The sequence below is a fragment of the Manduca sexta genome, chromosome 21, assembly GCF_014839805.1.
Source record: "Manduca sexta isolate Smith_Timp_Sample1 chromosome 21, JHU_Msex_v1.0, whole genome shotgun sequence".
Lineage (NCBI taxonomy): Eukaryota > Metazoa > Arthropoda > Insecta > Lepidoptera > Sphingidae > Manduca > Manduca sexta.
In genome coordinates this window covers 6,657,620-6,669,160 of record NC_051135.1, presented here as the reverse complement: position 1 = coordinate 6,669,160, position 11,541 = coordinate 6,657,620, and the positions used below count along the sequence as shown (strand labels likewise).

The 11,541-nt window shown below is 36.0% G+C and overlaps 1 non-coding gene across 1 annotated transcript; it reads left to right on the top strand.

Annotated features, from left to right (window-relative positions):
• Window positions 1–1,297: 1,297 nt before the first annotated feature.
• Window positions 1,298–9,971, top strand: LOC115453319. The gene is made up of 4 exons (XR_005112763.1): window positions 1,298–1,368; window positions 7,905–8,134; window positions 8,930–9,079; window positions 9,651–9,971. It is a non-coding gene; the product is annotated as an uncharacterized LOC115453319 (transcript).
• Window positions 9,972–11,541: the final 1,570 nt, after the last annotated feature.

Sequence of the window (11,541 nt, the reverse complement as noted above, 5' to 3'; positions counted from 1 at the left end):
ACATTAATCTGCTTGACTGCATGCAGTTTTATCCTGCGAGCTATCGTCGCTGAGTCCCACCTATTTGCTTTAGCATGCAGGATGGTGTTAGTGCGGTCACGCACACGCAGGAGTAAAGAGGAGCAGCGCTTGCGCATGATGGCGGCGAATCCAAGCGTCCGCGAACATGGCGGAAGCGCTGCAGTGACGTGGCAACCCCATCAACATCCTGAATGCATTATTATATTGAACACGTAGGTCGCCGTAAGCCCTCTGCGTATAGTTAACCCACAGACCGCACGCATAAAAAGATTGCCAATATGGTTTAAAAAAAGTCAGCTTAACTTGTCTCGTAAACTTTGCGAATCTACAGGCTACGTACAGAAAGCGACCTACGTTCTTTTTCAATATCCTGGTTGTCATTCATATCCCCAGTGACCCGAGTACTTAAATCGTTTGACCTTTTTTAAGGTTGTACCACAGAGCAAAAGATGTAACGTTGGTGTAAAGCTTGCACTCCGGCCGTAATAACATAAATTCGCTTTTTACCGCATTGTATTTAAGCCCTTGAAACACAGCAAAGGTTTCACAGATACTGATAACAATTTTCTAAGCACCGCTTGATGGACTCAGTAGTACCATATCATCTGCGTAACTAATATTATTAATATAAACTCCGTCCATATGCCAACCGATGCCCGTCCGGCTGAGTTCATTATTCAAACTGTTCATATACATATTAAAAGCGGCAATAGCCTAGTTGGTTGTGGAACGGTCTGCTGAGACGAATGTCCGCAGGTTCAAATCCGAAGGGTACACACCTCTGATTTTCCTAAAAAAAATATGTGTGTATTCTTTGTGAATTATCGCTTGCTTTAACAGTGAAGGAAAACATCGTGAGGAAACCTACATACCTGAGAAGTTCTCTATAGGAATTTCGAGGGTGTGTGAAGTCTACCAATCCGCACTAGGCCAGCGTGGTGGACTAAGGCCTAATCCCTCTCTGTAGTAGAGGAGGCCCGCGCTCAGCAGTGGGCAAGTATATAATACAGGGCTGATATTATTATATACAGATTAAAGATCGTAGGATAGCTCAAACCATCTCACATCGCACCTACCCATCTCATATTATTACTTTGGTTATTACACCAGTACTTAAAGAGTAATATAATTTCGTCAAGCAAGTTCGTTTCAGATTTCATTTTATTCCAAAGAATACCGTAATACAAGATCAAATGCCTTTGACAAATCCAAAAAACAGGCATACCCAGGTGTTTTTCTCGCAGTGTAGTACTGGACAGTCTGCTTGAGGCACACGATGGCACTCTCGGTAGAGAGACTAGATCCAAATCCAAATTGTGCATCGTTGAGCGAGACGTGTCCATCCAGGTGACTGCGCAACACTGTCAAGCACTTTCGCAATAACTGTGGCAAGGAAAATCGGTCTATAATTAGACGTATCAGAGGCGTCTCCAGCTTTGTTTTTATAACATGTAAAGCTATTGTACGCATAAGTTATCGGGCACCTACACGAGTCAAATAAATTTAATTAAAATGACCGATCCTTCATTGAAAATGACCGCTCATTGAGCGACGCCTGCGACTTACCAATACCTACTTTCTCTACAGGTAGATTTCGATGACTACGCAATGGATCGCATACATTGTCTCTAGAAATATGAAATTGTTATGCACACCTATCCGGTACACACGGACATCTTCTTTTTAATATAGGCATAAAATATTACTTGATTTTAAAAAAAATCGTAGGCTGTTTTTTACACGCTGTATATAGATAAGTGTTTCGCTATTGCAAAAAACAAACAATATATCATAATCAATTTCATCGAAAATAGATACAAAAAACTAGTTTTAATACGGAGAAATAAGTAAATTTATCTAAGAAATAGCTTTTACTATATTTTTATAAAAAAAAAAAAACATTTTTGCGGTGGGTAATTGATAATTATACATTCAATTAACTTGAAAAGTTCATGCTGAAACTAGAGCATTTTTCAAATGAGATTTTGTTTTTGAGGACCGTCGAAGTGAGTCATGGTCTATTTGCTTCCAGTGACGTGGTCCACAAATGTAACGGGCATTATACACTTTATATTTTTTTTGTATAATTCCTTGTTTATTTTTTATTCATAATTCCTTATGGCGGTACTGTATATTTGAACTATTTTTTGCTTTCATTTGTCCGCGTAGATTTCAATTAGTGACAATTTTTGTTCTCACAATCTTACAAAAAAAAGCTGTGAGCCGCACAGTTTCTTAATTTATTCTTACAAAGTGGTTCATTTTGTGATGCATCGACCTTTCATGTGGTATCAACTCCATTTATTTAATTTATAACAAAATGTAAATGGGTACGCAGTAGATATATTTATTATAACATGAATGTACCGGGATTACCTTGATAGTACCACTGATAAACTTACACGAAACGCCAGCTAGCTTTTCGGCCAAGTGAAATATCTAGAGGCCACAAATACATTTCGACGCCTTAATCATATCTAAGCGACGATCAGTAAATTTCTGAGTAGAGCACTTTAAAGTTTCGATTTTAATAAGAAAATTCATAATAATTCAACTTTTTATTTTATAAGTAATACAGTCGAATGTTATTAAAATTGTCCTAGACCCACAAAACCTAGATCAAACGACGCAGGAAAAAGGGCGATTAAAATATTTATATAATTCATTTTCGGTATATTTGTCGCTTAGATATGATTGCCTTTAAGCGTCGATTTACTTTCAATAATGCCATCGCTATCTTCCGGTATTATGGTCGAATAATATCTCTAGGAGGCCCACTTGCTAATTTTCCAAAAAAAAATAATTAGAAATTTACACATTTTACTCAAAATATTTTTTGGCAGTTGCAATGTATCTACAAGAGTCGCGTCATTGAAAAACATTCACCAATCAGTCACCGAGCGAAAGAGAGCCGAGCGGTCGCTTCGATAAAAGTTTTTGTCAATCTTATCTGTGTTTGCTTCAAGTACCATGTCTACATGTAAGTATTATAATAATTGTCATTTATTTGTGTTATCGGTCATAATGTTAATAAAAAAATAATTATTAAAGCGGTATCATTTTGAGCATTTCGGTTCAACGGAGGACACTAAATACCGATTCAAAACAAACCAATTTATAAAACTTGGTTATTCATTGGTGCCGTATTGATTAAAAGGTGAAACAAAGCATTTTAATAGCGTTCGTCTATTCGCAGTAACTTTTTATATATGTTAAGTATAATTATTAATTAATTTAAAATTTGTGATAATAATTTCTGATATTATTATTATTTTTATAATTTCTATAATTAATTAATTTAAATTATGTTATAATAATTTCACCGAGCGGAATAGACGTTTATGTTTACTGGAATAATCCAGTCCGTCTTTCGAATTTATTGAATTGCTTGAAAAAGAACCGGATACCTACCTATATAGAACCCTAAAAGTAACAGCCATCAAAATAGAAATTTGGTAAATGAAGCCTGAATCAGAATAACAAATAAATGATTGCTCTATAAAAGAATTTAATAATTTTATATTTCTCGATGTGTTTTTTATTTTTTTGCATATGTAATATATATAGAATAACACCTCGGCCCCCCTCCCCCCGTGACCATGAATGCTGCAAAGTCTTCGAAACGTCGGGAGAAAAGTAAAATATTAAAACCGCGATAAAATCCGTAAAATAGTTTAATTTAAATGTCTAACATCGCGTAAACATAAGACATCATCATGTAATAAATAAGTATATTATACAAGTAGGTACAAGTATACCGCGTCCATAAAATCATTCATCATGGTCATTATAATCACCGGTCTATCTTGTTCGTTATCTCTTTGAACACTGAGCGAATGTATTTGCAAAGAATGTGTCGCATGTGCAGGAAAAACTGTGTTCAAATGTGTGGCAGTCATTGTTCAAACATTTCTCTTTGTCTGGCGCCGGAAATATAGACAGATGGCAGAATTAAAGGTTGTCATTAATGTAGCTAAATAATATAATTAAAATATTGTAACGTGCAGAAGTGAGTGCGATGTGGGGATATCGCTTCATCTCTATCTTTCGCACGCGTCGTAACTCCCTATGACGTCACATGTGGGTATTTCGTTTCTTTTCTGTTTCTTGTCAATTACCCCTTCTCCCGAAATTCAAAGACTTATAACTTGTTGATTTTTTACAGGATTTTAATGATTCCTTCTGTGTTATAATTTATATGATGTAAATATTTGATAATAGTAAAGATCAAAAATGAGTCCGGTACCCTATTGAGTGGCGTTAGTATCGAAAAAATAAAAAAAATAAAGAATCGACTATTACGTGGTACAAAGTTCGCCGGGTCAGCTAGTAATTTATATAATATATACATATATATATATATATATATATATATATATATATATATATATATATATATGTATATATATATCTGTATTCAGAGAGAACGTTGCATTCATTCCTTCCAATACATAGGATTAAACATTATTCCGAGAAATTGAGTTTTATTTGTCATTGCTTACCAAACTCGTGTTAGTCATACAGAGTTCGCATTTCTTCGATAAAAATAATGCATGACAACATGTATGAATAGTGTGTAATTAAACAACATTTTTTCGCTGTAGCATTAAATTTGGTGAGTTGGAATTATTTCGTAGTAGATATTAAAACGTAGATATTAAAGTATATTGGTGTGTACACACCAATATACTTTTATTAGCGTTCGTCGCAAACAAAATAACTGGCGGCGGCCGCGCATCCCCTTTGTACCCGCCCGCCTGTTCCATGGCTGTGCGTGGAACATTCTCGAAAGATCCGGAATGATCAAGAACTCTTGTAAATTAAGGCCCGTTATTAAGTTTTCACGACATTCTGGAGACGTCGAGATTTTTTGAGAACGTTCTGTCGCCGAACCTTCCACATTCGGGTAGGCGTTTTTGTCGGCGAGTGCCAATCGATGTAACGATATTATTATAATTCTGGTTTAACTATATAACTATCATTGTTTGCTGTCTTCCGTTCCATTTTTAAACCCCAAAACAAAAAGAGAAAATTTTAGACAGCTAATGAAGTATTTTCATCTACCCGGTCCCGGATTCGGTCCGCCGACGCATGGACGTTCAGATCAAAATATAACACATTTATTTTCTTTAAACAAAATGTGGTAACAATTTATATGCTAGCACGATAATGATTTTATAATGACTGAACATTTATTAAAACAAGCTCAAGGAATGAGCAATAAATTAAGTAAATATACTGTGAAACACTCTTTTTTTTTACAGTATTATACATTATATTCAGAATAATTACAGAATACAATTTCAGGCAATTTTTGACTACGTGCAACCAGAGAGAATAATAGAATAATCGCGGCGTGACATAGCTTTTCTTCTGCCATCCTGCCTGCGCAGCCGAATATTACCGGAAACGACCGATGTCATCGTTTAGGATAGCGGAACGTAACAATATATGAATCACACACAATATAAGTCATATAAATCACACACACCCACATCACGCATTTCCCCGAAGAGCTATGTAGAGGCGCAGCCAGGGCGCCCACTTTTCGCTAAGTGTGTATAAAATTAATATTTTCGTTAAGTTTTCTTAAATTTTCTAATTTACCGCGCAATTTTTTGAATTTTTTCTTTCATAAGAACCGTCTCCCGACATTAACAAACACAACAACAAAAAAATAATGAAATCGGTCCAGCCGTTCACGCGTGATGGCGTGACAAAAGGAAATAGGGATTCATTTTTTTTAACACGCTTTTATTAGCTTGGGTTGTATCTATGTATGTATGTATGTAACGGAATCTTTGAGCTTAATTTTCACCAATTTCCAGAAATCTGATTAATTTGAAACTTTACACACGTATCAAGGACCGATGATAATGCAATAATTTGATAAGAGTTTCCCATTATTCTTATTAGGACCGCCAGGATTAATAAATTCTTTTATAGATCCTCTGTGAAAGAGTAAAAGAGATAGAGCTAGCGCGCGATCTGCGCATACCTGCGGTTTCGGACTTACTCTGTCGGACTTGCTCGGGCACTAGTCACAGCACAACGGAGGCCGAAACGTTTTCAGTATAGTTGCGTTCTCACCTTATACATGCGTAGGTACTGATGAGCCTAATACTCGCAAATTACTGTATCTAATATTCATATAATATATAATATGATAACCTCGACTTACAAAAGGGCTCTTAATCACAACAAAATAATCAGAACATAAATTTTAATCTATTTATTTTACGGAACAAAATTTGGTAAGCAGTAAAGCTTTGAAATTACCGTCGGTAAAGAAGTAATTTAATACGATCAAAAAATTGTAATTAGAAAGTCTTATTGATTAAAAATACAAATAACTAATATGGATTAAAAAAATCAAACTAAAAAATGAAAAATAATGAATAGTTTAAAAAACTAAAAAAACACGCTTTTATTGCTAATCGAACTAAAAAGGAGAAAATAATTTCTAAGTACAAAGAATTTATATTACAGTAGTAGAAGGTTGAAGGATCAATCATAGTTAGGTACCTCAAAATAAAATTATAATAAACTTGAAGTTATTAACAGAATAATTTAACTCAGAGTAAAAAGCGTGGGGTGCTTGATATAGTAATTATTATAATCATTCTATTGGCTACTATCTATAAGAGGAGAATTATAAAAACGAAGTAAAATGCACCCCACGCTTTTTACTCTGAGTTAAATTATTCTGTTAATAACTTCAAGTTTATTATAATTTTATTTTGAGGTACTTAACTATGATTGATCCTTCAACTTTCTACTACTGTAATATAAATTCTTTGTACTTAGAAATTATTTTCTCCTTTTTAGTTCGATTAGCAATAAAAGCGTGTTTTTTTAGTTTTTTTAAACTATTATTTATTATAATATAGATAATGCCTCATTTAGACTATTGGCGAATAATTCACCGAATTTTTATGTCGGGTATATCTGGTGTAAGCGGCGATAGCCTAGTTGGGTGTGGAACGGACTGCCAAGACGAATGTCCGCAGGTTCAAACCCAAGGGCACACACCTCTGATTTTTCTAAAATCATGTGTGTATTCTTTGTGAATTTATCGTTCGCTTTAATGGTGAAGGAAAACATCGTGAGGAAACCTGCACATCTGAGAAGTTCTCTATAGGAATTTCGAAGGTGTGTGAAGTCTACCAATCCGCACTAGGCCAGCGTGGTGGACTAAGGCCTAATCCCTCTCAGTAGTAGAGGAGGCCCGTGCTCAGCAGTGGGCAAGTATATAATACAGGGCTGATATTATTATTATTATTATATATCTGTGATAATCTGTAACAACAATTAATTGCTATTAATACGGAAACCGCGAGCAGGCAGACGTAATATAAGATGCCCTGTCGCACGGTAGACCGATGACATGAAAACGACGGTGGGTTGCGAATCGATACGTGCTGCTCAAGACCGGGACGGCTTAGTTTTCCAAGTACGGACCCCGCAGTCAATACGGAGGGAAACCTGCGAACGGTATACTGGTTCCCCCCGGCTTAGCGACTGCGGGGCCCTGGAAGAGAGAAAGAGGAGAAATGGGGGAGCAAAGAAGGGGAAGGAAGAGGAAGTAATAGGATGGGCGTGAATGGGAGCGGAAATGTTCACGAGTCCCTCTTAGACCCCTATGTGTAATTGCAACCATGGGGTATACACACATTCCCTGTGTGCCTAGGGCCGCGAAAAATGACCCCCCCCCCCCGTGCATGGGCGTGCATTTGGTGTGGAGACCAAGCGCACAAGAAGTGCCTCAGGGGGGAGACCGGGGCGGTTGGCGCTCACTTGCGAGGCCTACTTTCAGCAGTGGACGACGACAGGTCGATTAATTTTGAATTGAATATAATCAACAATGGGTAATCTATAATAAGTACTTCTAAAGTTCCAGCAATTGTCGAATGGATCCCCGCAACGCCTAAAGAAGCGGATCACCTGAAGAATCGCGCAGTGGTGGCCGGATACGAGGGTTACGATGGAAGCCCCCTGTGGGTAATAAGAGCGTCGTTCGAGGGCGAACTGCTACCAGGCAAGCTGGCGATCAAACACCGCTCCGCTTACGTCCCTTGGGGGAGGCAAGGAGAACGCCGTGGAGCAAATTGAGGTATTTCTTTGGTGGAAACGGTTATATGAATGCTTTAATCTAGGAACACCTTTATCCATTTGCTTTTAGCTCATTCCGATTTTGGTGCAATGGAGATTTTGAAGGATAGATAGATACTGCAATCAGTAAAAATATGACTTAATTTTTATGATAGGCCGCCTATCTGACTTCGACGTAGAGGATCCAGTCGCGGACATGGTACATTTAAACAATAATGAATATTTTCAAACTTCGAGGTAATCCCGGTGTTTTAATGGAAGTGTGGTTTTTATGTTTTGGCTGATTCTGGAAAATTATATGAGACGACAAATGAATGCGGGCAAGAATGAATATTTGGCAGCATAAGAATTACGAATAATATTATCAGTAAGTTTTTCATTTACGAAAGTTTGTCGGGTGGGTACCGCTGCATTTTCAATTTATGCTACACAAAGGACAGGTGTGTAGCTAGTGTAGCTTATCATTAGATCTAGCTGTGTGTCTGTACTAAGTCAATCGAAAATATTCTCGAGATTCAGACAAGTTTAGTTACTAAACTACTCTCTACTATACCAAATACTAGTATAGTCCCAACTAGGCTTTAGAGACTCGCGCCTCATCCTCATGCCATCATGAGAAGAGTACAGTACCATATAACTCATCACTTTGTAATACAAAGAAATATTGCTTTTGTTTATACGCAGACGTAGCCATTTAGAATCATCAGAAGCTATAACGACTACAAAGTTGTTTTTACCAAGTGGTTTATAGAGGCCCTATTAAAATATATTTAAAAGTGATTCCTTAACTACAAAGGTCTGCTGCGCTCGTCCCGAGAAAATTCGATGGACTGAAGACAGAGACGGCAGAGTGCCGGCTCAGGCTATACCTGGAGGAAAGACGGCTACTGGAGAGACACTGTACATCGGCAGGGCAAAGGAACAAGGATCACTGACACCGGGAAAGGTGAGATTCTAAATATCTTGTTAACTTATCGATGTTACATATCTAAGAGGGATATTCAGCCAGTAGTAGTATGCATCATACGACTTAACTTCTTACGTCGATTGTCGAGCTCAGTGGAGTGCGATGCTGTATTTTGTAATTCTGTATGGTGTTTCTATTGTTGCATGCTCGTGTCATCATACAACTGCGTTAAGAAGGAAGTTTTATTAATGTGTTTATAACGCAACTTTTTTTTTTTTTGATGTGGGAATGAAATAGTAATCCCAGCGCTGGCCACATGAAAGTCATGTACCCTTTAGCAGAAATTTATACAGTATCGTAAAGTATCCATATCGAACTTTAACGTTTAAATAGTTCTCGATAGTTGTTCAACCATAATATACATCAAAAACAACAAATTCGTCCTAGCCGCATATTATCGAATAATCAGACTTATAAAACTGATAAGTCTGATTATTCGATTTTCTTAAACTAATATTTTGCTTTCACAAACTATACAATCTACATAGTACACATGGAATTAGGTATACCATTCATCGATATTGATATAAATATTTTTATTTCATTCCAGATTCACCCGAGCCACAAACTTATGTACCTGTCGTTCAAAGGTCGCGAAATATCACACAATATTTACGATGTGTTGTGTACTGTTTAATAATAACGCATATTTTTAAATTTCTAACGCCTTTTAGTGTTTTATTTTTCGTTTCGAAGCAGAAGTATTGAATGTAAGATTTCAAAACTATTTTTTTATAAACGCTGTTATTATTGTAACCTAATTAGTGGAAGAAACTAAAAATTGTTCATGATTCAATTTAAATAGTTGTATATTTTTTTATAGTGTAGAGCCAAGTAGAATATATAAATAAATAATTCTTATATATAAATATGCTGGTAATATTTTTTTTCCGGTATTACCCCAACTTTATAGAGAATGTGCTAATCTCTTCTATTTTATATTTCATATTTATGGTATAATTAGATTTTTAGTAGTTGTTATATAATGTCATAAAAATATAATGGATCTGTTTCAAAATACGACAGATAATGGTGTTAATAAGTGTTACTTTATTGCAACAATAATTAAGTCCGATTTTAATGTGCTGGTGGTAGATATATTTCGAATCCGCCTGGATAGCGAGCCCCGTACATAGGGTGTTACAATTCATCATAGTGCCCCACCAAGTGTCTAACGTTCTGGAATCAGTTTGTATATCGCACTATTAATAAAATAATGACCCATTCTAAAATTGCCAATTTGTGGGAATCGTCAAACAAACGATTTCTGTTTGCGACCTTTTAGTTTTTTCCCTTTTTTTTCATGCTATAGGTTTCATTTTTTACCTATCTTTAATAAGCTCAATTTTATAGCAACTTTAAAAAAAAAGGTGGCAAACAAAAATTAGTTTTCCGACGACTGCCACAAATTAACAATTATGAAATAGGTCATTATTTTATTAAGAGTGCGATATATTCGGTTAAACAGACCGGATTATTATGTCGACTGAACGAGGGGTATCAACCCTCATCAGTCGGCACAGTTTATATAGGTTTAAAATGACTGAAAACTAAAGAATTGGCGAAAGAAAGTAAGTAATAATAGTTTTCTTACAAAATAATATAGTTGTGACAAAAAAACAGAAATTGATTTTAAATTAAATATTTTTATATGCAACATAAAGTTAGGGTTGTTAAAACATAAAAAGATATTAATCAGACACATAATTAATATAAAATCATTAACGTAAAGTAGTTGCTCATTAATTAATAATGCACAAAATTTTTATAACAAACCACTAAATCGCGGTTGTATCAAAACTATAAAATTTTTGTTATTGTTTCTCTACGCCGACGATGATATTTGTGTAGATACAAAGTACAGGAATTATCGTCATCGCATAGACGTGCGCGCATCAATTTTATTTTCTATTGTACACTTAGCAGCGGCATGTGGTCAAGCATCAACTTTGCTAATTGTACACATACGGCACCAATATGTGACCGCAACAAGCGCACGCAGTGGCGCCGGCGCTTGCAGAAGGAAAATAAAGTTTCCATGACCTTCAATACACGAATCAGCATTGAAAAGAAATAACCACCTTAGCGTTAGACGTATATATAACCCTCCCTTCTTCCCTTACAATTATATTATTTTTTAAAATCAACTTAACTGCCTCAATGACGTTGTTGCCTATATACGGTACGAGGTCATATACTGTGCTGAAGTGAGGTCCTGGGTTCAAATCCCAGGTCGGGCCAAAGTAATTGTGACTGGGTTTTTCCATCTTAAAAAAATACTCAGTCGCAGCTTTAAATCAGGAAGATGGCCGTGTGATATCACCGTGCCCCGGAAAGCACGTAAACCGATGGTTACAACTGATAAAAAAAGTGCCCGAGTCAATCCATTTTTTTTATAGTTAAGCGACAAATTTAAATAAACCTTCGTAAAAAATTAATAA